The sequence below is a fragment of the Myotis davidii genome, unplaced genomic scaffold (assembly GCF_000327345.1).
Source record: "Myotis davidii unplaced genomic scaffold, ASM32734v1 scaffold309, whole genome shotgun sequence".
Classification (NCBI taxonomy): Eukaryota; Metazoa; Chordata; class Mammalia; order Chiroptera; family Vespertilionidae; genus Myotis; species Myotis davidii.
The window spans coordinates 5742-15409 of record NW_006383013.1 but is presented as its reverse complement, the minus strand read 5'-3'; the positions used below and the strand labels follow the sequence as shown (position 1 = coordinate 15409).

At 37.9% G+C, this 9668-nt stretch overlaps 1 long non-coding RNA gene across 1 annotated transcript in view; it reads left to right on the top strand.

Annotated features, from left to right (window-relative positions):
• LOC107181657 overlaps positions 1–2760 on the top strand; it is a 6499-nt gene extending 3739 nt beyond the window's left edge. Inside the window, exon 2 of the long non-coding RNA XR_001512340.1 lies at positions 2676–2760. This is a non-coding gene — a long non-coding RNA (uncharacterized LOC107181657). The remainder of the gene's footprint in view (positions 1–2675) is intronic.
• The last annotated feature ends 6908 nt before the right edge of the window (positions 2761–9668 follow it).

Sequence of the window (9668 nt, the reverse complement as noted above, 5' to 3'; positions counted from 1 at the left end):
ATAAAAGCCTAAGCAACCAGTCAACTGAACAACCAGTCAACTGGTTGCTATGATGCACACTGACCACCAGGGGACAGACGCTCAACGCAGGAGCTACCCCTGGTGGTCAGTGCGCCCCCACAGTGAGAGCACCGCTCAGCCTGAAGCCAGGCTCACGACTGGCAAGCGCAATGACGGTGGCGCGAGCCTCTCCTGCCTTCACAGCAGCGCTGCTGAGTGGTGGCAGGCAGGCAGGCAGGTGCAGCAGGGCTGGGATGAGTGGGAGCAGCGCCGTGCCTGGCCCAGGCTTGGGCTCCTCCCTAGCACCTGCCACTTTGCACCCTTCTACCAGGCCAGGCCTGCAGGGATCAAGCCGAAACTGGTAGTCTGACATCCCCTGAGGGGTCCCAGATTGTGAGAGGGTGCAGTCCAGGCTGAGGGACCCCATCAGTGAACAAATCTGTGCACCAGGCCTTTAGTCTGTTTATAATGCAGTAGCTAAAGTGATCCTTTAAAAATATAAATCTCATTATTTCTCAGCTCAGAACCCTCCAGTGGCATTCATCTTATTAGGAATAGAAGCCACAGTACTTGCAATATTCCATGAAACCCTATGAAGCACTTGACTTTTTTTCTGACCTCATATCCTACCCTTCCTTCACCAAGGATGCTGTAGCCACAGTTGTAAAAAGACTGTCCCCCTCCCCGCAACTGTATTGTCTTTGCTCTTTTGTCAAAGATCAGTTAACTATAGTTATGTGGGGCTTTAATTTTAGAATGAGTAGTCAGTACCCACAAAATAACTTGCTGGGATTTGAGTGGAATTTTATTAAACCTGCAGATCAAATAGGGAAGAATTGATATCTCGACTCAATAGTAAGTCTATGAACATGAAATATCTCTCCATTTCCTTAGTTCATCTTTGACTTTATTCTTCAGAGTTTTATAGTTTCTCATATAGCTCTTGTACATATTTTGTTAGATTTGCCCTAAATTATACCTAAATATTTAATTTTTTAGGTGCTAATGTAAATGTTTTTAATTTCAAGTTCCACTTGTTCATTGCTGGTGTATAGGGAAGTGATTGACTTTTCTCTATTAACCTTATATCCTGCAACCTTGTTATAATTGCTTATTAGTTCCAGGAGGTGTTTGTGGGTTTTTTGGGGTTTTTTTTGATAATTCTTTTGGATTTTCTACATAGACAACCATATCACATTTGTGAACAAAGACAGTTCTGTTTCTTCATTCCCAATCTGTATATCTTTTATTTTATTTTCTTGTCGTATTCCATTAGCTAGGATTGGTGAGGCTCTGACCGGTGGTTAGAATGTTGGCCCGCACACCAAAGGATCTCAGGTTCAATTCCCAGTCAAGAGCATGTACCTGGGTTGCAAGTTTGATCTCTAGCCCCTGTCAGGAGGTGTGCAGGAGGCAACCAATCTGTGTGTCTCTCAATTATTGGACTAGTGATATTAATAAAAACTCACCCTGATAATAGTATTGATGAGCCATTTAACAGTTATCCTATAGGATTTTTTGTAAAATATTATTTCTGTGTTTTCATTTTCAAAAAAGATTTTTATAACATATTTCTAAAATCATCACCTTCAAAGAAACACCTAACCTTATTACAAATAGGTATATTACTGGTAAGTGCAGGCATTGGTAGAAATGTGATTATTTATTTTTAAATTATTGGATTGAGACTCTAAAGACAGCAATAATGACTGTTTAGATTGTTTTGACTAGTAAAATGTCAAGTATGATAGACATAATCACTCTTCGGAGGTAATGATAGTTCTACCATACTTGGATGACATGCTATTTCTTTCTGTTTTTCTCTCATAAAAATTGCTTCCTACCAATGCTAAGAATTGCTTCTTCTTGACGTAGCTCTTCCTATTTTGAGCTCCTTGAATACTGCTGGTCTTAAGAAGGATATGTGTGGAATGGGATTTGTGGGAGTTGTTGTGAACAAACAACAATGTCTTATCTGTTTGTCTCTTTCTATTATGTACATACAGTATTTTATATTCCAAGATCCAGTAGTTTATCTCTAGCCATTTGACTTTTATCTAAGGCAGTGGTTCTCAACCTTCCTAATGCCGCAACCCTTTAATACAGTTCTTCATGTTGTGGTGACTCCCAATCATAAAATTATTTTCGTTGCTACTTCATAACTGTAATTTTGCTACTGTTATTAATCGTAATATAAATATCTAATATGCAGGATGTATTTTCATTGTCCGCGACCCACAGGTTGAGAACCGCTGAAAGTGAATTATTTGTTATGAATTATAGGAGATTGTGGTTCTACATTAGTGTGTGGATCTTATAGTTTGCTGCAATGACTTACAGTAGTCTTCTTTGTTATCTATAATAATAAAAGCATAGTATGCTAATTAGACCGGATGTCCTTCTGGACGAAGCTGGGTCTGCGAGGAAAGCCCGGTTCCCAGGTGCCGGAGGGAAGCCAGTGCTGGCAGCCGAGGGAAGGAAAGCCTACTCTTGCATGAAATTTGTGCATTGGGCCTCTAGTATTATAATAAAGCCCTGTTTTCTAGGGAAATTTGAGAACCTCCTCTTTTAATTTTGTTTCCTGTATTTTGTTTAGTTACCATATAAGTGTAATGTAGAAATAATTATGTTACTAACAACAATTTTGTGAGATTTGTATTATTCTCATTTTACAGATGAGGAAACTGAGGCTTGGTGAAGTCACGAAACTTGTCCAAAGTCACACAGCTTGTAAAGGGCACAACCAAGATTCAGAGACAGGTCTGTCCAACTTCAAACTCTTAATCATGGGCATGAATCTCTTAAATAACTGTGAAATATCAACCTATGATAAGTTGTATTGATACTAATATTGCTTAACTATTGTTTAACTTTTACTGAGACATTTTTGATGGTGAGTTTTTTTTATCCATAATAATTTTATATCTTTTAAATATAGCATAACATAGTAATTAAGGGTCTGAGACTCTGCATTTGAGTCTGGTTATGAGTCCCTAAATTTCTCCACTTGTGTGACATTGGGAAAGTTAACTAAACTTTCTATACCTCAGTTTTCTTATCTGTGAAATGATGATAGCAGTCTTATACATCTGATAGGGTTGCTGTTAAGATTAAATGACTTAATATGTAGAAAGCACTTTTAATAGTGCCTGGTACCCAGTATTATCGTCTAGCAACCAGTAAAACATGATCATTATTTCTAATTCTGTTTAGGAAATTTGAATAAAGCCAAATTTGAGAGGCAATATAAGATATCACAAAACTGACATGAACCAAAATTAAATTTGAATAAGGTAAATCTAAAGAGAATCATACATTTGATTGAGTTCAGATCTGATAGTGCAAACTGGGCAACTGCTTACAGGTCTCACGTGTAGAAGGGTATTGTATGTATGAGAACTACAAATAGGTCTACTAGGATACCCTTTTAGCCCAGTACAATCATTGTATTATGAATGTGTTTTGTCTGTTTTCTTTTTGTAAAAGAAATTTGTATTTAGAATAGATGTATACATTTTTAGGTGGATTTTAAGGAGATGGTGTTTTGGCAATGTTCACAGAAAATTACCAAGAACCAAAACCTTATGGGTTATGTAAAATGTTGGCTATATTTTATCACTTCTGGGAGTGGCTATCAGAGCTTACGTATGGTGAACCAATGGGTTTGGTTGATGTTTGAACCAATGGGACATGCAATAGAACTCAGCCAGATACTGATCATGTGCTCTTCATTCATACTTGTTAATGCAGCTGTCAATTCTGAAGTGCCATATCAGCTATTACTACAATTTGGTTAAAATAAAATTCTTGTAATTAGTGATAATAAATTTATGCCAATTGCAAAAATATCTATGAACAGGAGTAATTTGAGTCAAGTTATGCAAAAATTTAAAGAATGCTATCGGGATGAAAGGAGATATGGCTGCAAAATCTGTTACCCCATTGATCTCCAGGTTGATTTGGCTACTCTGGCTGGCTAGGTGAGTCTCCCCTTCCTTCCTCACCCATGTGTGCCCCTCCTGAAGCTGCACACTTAGTTGAAGAGGATTACCTTCCCCAATAGAGCAGAGTACCATTTCTCTACTAGAATTTTCAAATAAACTCTCAAAAGCTGTTATTTAAAAAATGGGACTTGTCTCATATGTGAGCCCAAGATCTCTATTGCTTTTAATCTACACATGCATTTAATTTATTCTTTTTTTTTAATCCTCACCTGAGGATATATTTTTACTGATTTGAGAGAGAGACAGAGAGACAGAGAAAGAGAAACATTGATGTGAGAGAGAAACATCGGTCAGTTGCCTGCTATACAGGCTCTGATCTGGAATGGAAACCAAACCCACAATCTGTTGGTGTATGGGATAACACTCCAACCAACGAGTCACCTAGCCAGGGCTAATTTATTCTTTTTATCATATTGAGCCTTTCTGTCCTTAAATATGGTCTATCTTTCTATTTTTTTTTATATTTAAAAATATATTTCAGTAAAGATCTTTTCTCCATAAAGATCTCTCAAGTCTTATCTTAGATTTAATTATCAGATACCTTATTTCTTGTTAATATTGTAAATCATATATTTTTCCTGTTTTTCTTTCCATTTTCTATTTGCTGCTATAAGCTTTTTGGTATATACATCTCTGTTCAGCAACCTTATTAAAATATTTTATTAAAGTATTACAAATGCAAATTTTGTCTTCCTTTCCAGTGCTTATGCCATTTTTTTTTCTTGCCTTACTAGACTAGTTAGGACTTCCAGGACATTATTCAATGCAAATGTTAATAGAGGTCATTCTTAAGCTCCACCTAAGTTTTGAATAGTGGGCATTGGTATGTTTCACCATGAATAATGTTTGCTATAGATTTTTGATCAACACTCTAGGTTAAAGACATTTCTGTTGCTAGTTGGAGAGAGAGAGAGAGAGAGAGAAGAAATATTGAATGTTATCAGATGATTTTTTTTGCATTTATGAGATCATGTGGTTATCCTCCTTATTCTGTTAATGCAGTGAATGACAATGATATATTTTCTAATGTTGAATTACCCTTTCATTGCTGGAATGAACCCAAATTAATCATAGTGATCTTTTCTTATACATTCGGATTTAGTTTATTGGTACTTCATTTAGGATTTTTGTATCTATGTTCATGAGTGAAATTGGCCCATAATTTTTATTTCTTATGTTGTCCTGATTTGATTTTAGTATCCAGATTATGCTGACCTCAAAGAATGAGTTGAGAACTAATCTTTCTTTACCCCTCTGAAAGGATTTATTTAAGACGGGAATGATCTATTTCTTTAAAGTTTGGTTGAACTTCTGTTCAGCTTGTCAGGACTTAGTATTTTGGGGGAGGCATGTTGACTTAGTATTTTTTGAGAGGTATGTATTCGTTTTCTACATGCTTTTAGGGTTTCTGTTTCTCAGTTTTTAGAAAGTTTTTTTTTTTTTAAGAATCCATCTACTTAAAGTATTTGGCATAAAGCTGTTCAAAGTATTCTTTTGTTATCTTAAATTTCTGCTAAGTAATATTTTCCCCTCTAGAGAGAGTGAAAGGAAGGGAGAAGAGAGAAATGGAAGGGAGAAAGGAGGAGAGAGAGAGACACACACATCAGTGTTGCCTCTTTCACACACCCCTGTAGGGCTGGAGAACCTGAAACCAAGGTACGTGTCCTTGACTGGAAATCAAACCCACGACCCATTGGACCACAGGCTGGCGCACTAACCACTGTGCAATCAGCTAGGGCCAAGGACAAGATTATAATAGGCCTGAAGAATAGCTGGAATCAGGAGCTTAGAATGCTACTAGGACCTTACTTTTTGCCACACTGTCCAGGCAAAAAGACTTATCTTTTTGTTATATTTAACTTATCTTTATAAAAACACCAAGAGCCTGGCCGGTGTGGCTCAGTGGTTGAGCATCAGCCTATGAATCAGGAGGTCATGGTTCATTCCAGGTTAAGGAACATGCCTGGGTTGTGGGCTCGATCCTCAGTGAAGGGTGTGCAGGAGGCAGTCAATCGATGGTGTTTCTTTCTCATGGATGTTTCTTTCTCTCTATCCCTCTCTCTTCCTCTCTGAAATCAATAAAAAATATATTTTTAAAAAATCAAGATTTTCAGTTTGGATTACTAAGAGACAGAAAATGATTTAGGAAAACTAAAAATGAAGGGATAGATGAAGGTATACAAGGGAAAATGGAAACAAAACAAGGGCTACTCTGTGAGCATTCTTTTCAGTAGCTTTTTCTCCCCTTCCTGATAACTAACTTTAATGAATAATCAATATTCCATATTATTGAGACTTCTTGAGGTTCCTGGAGGACTGATTTTGTGTTCATAATAAAATGGCAATTTTCTTTTCTTCTCCTCCTCCCCTCTCTTTTCCTCCTCTTGTTCTTCCTTCTCTTCCTTTTTTCCTCAAACTTTAACATCTTTGAAACTATGATGCATCTCTCATACCAAGAGGCATCTTACTATTGATGGTATTTCACAATTAATGAACAATTATTAACAATTTTTTCTTCATTAGTGGAACATAAAATAATGATGCATGTTGTATTCGATAGTATCATAGCTTTGATGAAATATACACTATTATATACATACTAGAGGCCTGGTGCACAAATTTGTGCACGGGGGGCTGCTCGCTGGCCTGACCCAATAGGGGCCAGTCAGGGGCGGGGCCGGCTGGGGGAGGTAGAAAATTACCCCTTAACAGTGACTACTTCCCCAAACCCGATCGGGGTGGGGGGCTGACTGGGGGCAGGGCCTGCCAGGGGGAGGAGCTGCGGGCATTGGCCAGCCGGCCCTGCCCCTTGGTTGAACTCCCGATCGAACTCTTGGTCGAGGGGACAATTTGCATATCAGCCTTTTATTATTAGGATGGTGACTCTTCATTCCATCCCATTCCCTGCTTGAAATGTCCCCTTTTTGGTTCTCATATCTTATGTTTATATCATTCAAGACCTTAAAGGAGGAAATAACCTTTATTTTCTCACCCTGGATCCTCTTCTTCCAGCACATAGCACAATACTTTGTTGGACACAGGGTTATATTTCATTAACAATTAAGCGCCAAGCCTCTTTTGTCTTCCTTTCTGTTTCAGTCACTGGTGACTGACATAGCACTTAAGTTGTTAAGGTAAGGGTGTAGGTTTAATGAGTCACAGCATGGGCTATGACATATTCATATTAGTGACTAATATTTTAGCTTCATGTGAAAGCAGAGTAATACCTATATTAAGATCATTTGGATACACGGAACCCATTGCTTCCTGCCAGTTGGAGAATTTCTTGGACGGATGCTTAGTCATCTGATGATGTTCAAGGAGTTTAACCAATAAAACAAAAATGTAATTATAAAATATAAGCCACTATGAAGGAAATGAGAAGAGTAATACAATAAAGAGTTATAGAAAGTGGTAAAAGGAGCCCTTATCAATGAGATGACATTTAGGTTGAGACTTGAAGTATGAGTGGGAGTCATAAGTTCTTGAAGGGTCTGAGAAAAAAGCATATCAGAGAGAGGAAAACAGCAGGCACAGAGTGGGAAAGAACTTGTAATTAAATGAAAAGATCATAGTTAGTTGGGGAGAATGTCACTTCAAAGTAAGAAAGGCAGACTGGGGCTTTCCCTTAAATGCTAACATTTATTGAGTATTTGTGGTGTGCTTGGCACTGTTTCAAGCACTTTGTGGGCAATATGAATTATTATGCTATACTGACTTCCTGGATGCTGAGAGTTTGGTTTAATTTGAAGATGCACTGTTAATGCAGTGCCATGATCCATTTTACATTTGTAAATATTACACTGACTACTTTGTATACACAGTTGATCAGAGGGGGACAGTGGAGAAATAGAAATTAATACTAGTTGATGGCATATACTAGTCGAGGTAAGAGACAAAGTTGTCTTGGACCATGGTTCTGATGGTGGAGATGAGCAGTGAACAGATTTAAGATATATTTTTAAGTCTTCTGTTGATGGTTTGTATAAAGGGAGAGGTCTGTCAGGGAAAGGAAGGAGTCAGACTGGAGAGAGTTAAAGAATTGGAGAGATGATGTGTATAGATAATCTGTGAAGTTATTTGTCAGTAAAGGAGAGCAGAACTGTTCTATTTCTATAAATTTTCAAGTGGCATTTCTGTGTGTCTGTCTCTCTTTTTAAAATTCTTGGACCCAGTTATATTTTTATTCTAATCTGCCTCTCCAGATTCCAGCACCTTTTTCTCATCCCACACTTGACAGATGCTTAGAGGAAAAAAGTAGTGTAAAAAGTGGGCTAGCATTCTCAGCAGTTCTGCCCTTTTTTCATCAAAAAGTTCCTTGCTAAATCAGTCCTCGCTGGCTATATCAGAGCAAAATTATTATGTTCTATACGTAAAGATTTAATTCTTGAAGGCTGTCTGTGTTATGCAGGGTTAGGGGTGATAGGTATTATGTATTTTTAGCTAAGTCTTTTTAAAAAAATGTATATTTTATTGATTTTTTACAGAGAGAAAGGGAGAGGGATAGAGAGTTAGAAACATTGATGAGAGAGAAACATCAATTTAGCTGCCTCCTGCACACTCCCTACTGGGGATGTGCCTGCAACCAAGGTACATGCCCTTGACCGGAATTGAACCTGGGACCCTTCAGTCTGCAGTCTGACTCTCTATCCACTGAGCCAAACCTGCAGGGCGAGCTAAGTCCTAATGTACCTTAAGAGGTAAAGGTAAGTATAGCTGAATCGCAAATTCAGTTATTTTCTCAATTGAAATGAAGGGGTCAACTAAAAGATAAAACTGATTTTGTAACTGAAAGAAAAAGTACTCAGAAGAGATAGCTTTTTAGGAAAATGTTTCTTAAAAATATACAGGTTCTCGCCGAAACCGGTTTGGCTCGGTGGATGGAGCGTCGGCCTGCGGACTGAGGGGTCCCAGGTTCGATTCCGGTCAAGGGCATGTGCCTGGGTTGCGGGCACATCTCCAGTGGGAGATGTGCGGGAGGTGGCTGATCGATGTTTCTCTCTCATCGATGTTTCTGGCTCTCTATCTCTCTCCCTTCCTCTCTGTAAAAAAAAGTCAATAAAATGTATTAAAAAAATATATATACAGGTTCTGTTTTGAAGCCACCTTTGACTGCAGTTTTAAGTAAACAGGGTCTTTCCTCGTTTTATGAAGCTCTGGTTTTCCATTATTATCTTCTAGAAGTAAATAAAGAAGCCACATATCAAAACAAAAGAAACAATATTTTGGATAAGATGAGTGGGAAGATGAAAATTAGTAAGGCAGAAACCTAAAATTAAAGTCAGATAATAGATAAGGATCACAGACTACTGTTTAAATCAGGGGCTCTTAAAGTTTTGATAGTTACAGAATCCTTTGAAATTCTGATTAAAGTTGAAGTTTGGCTTAGAAAGTGCACAGACACATGTACATTCAGAGTTGTGCATAATCTTAGGACATTGCTGAATCTGAAGAACCTGTTGGGTATATGATACCCTGATTAAGAACATGTGATCTAAATTGTAATCAGACCTGAGGAGTATGTGGCTGGAGAGCTTAGACATTCAAATTATGACAATGTTCTTGCCGGGAGCCTGTCCATCCTTGCTGTTTCAAGGGACCTGGCATATATGGCATACTGTTCTTAATATGTTTGCTCACCTTCTTGGCACTATGTGTTTTAAC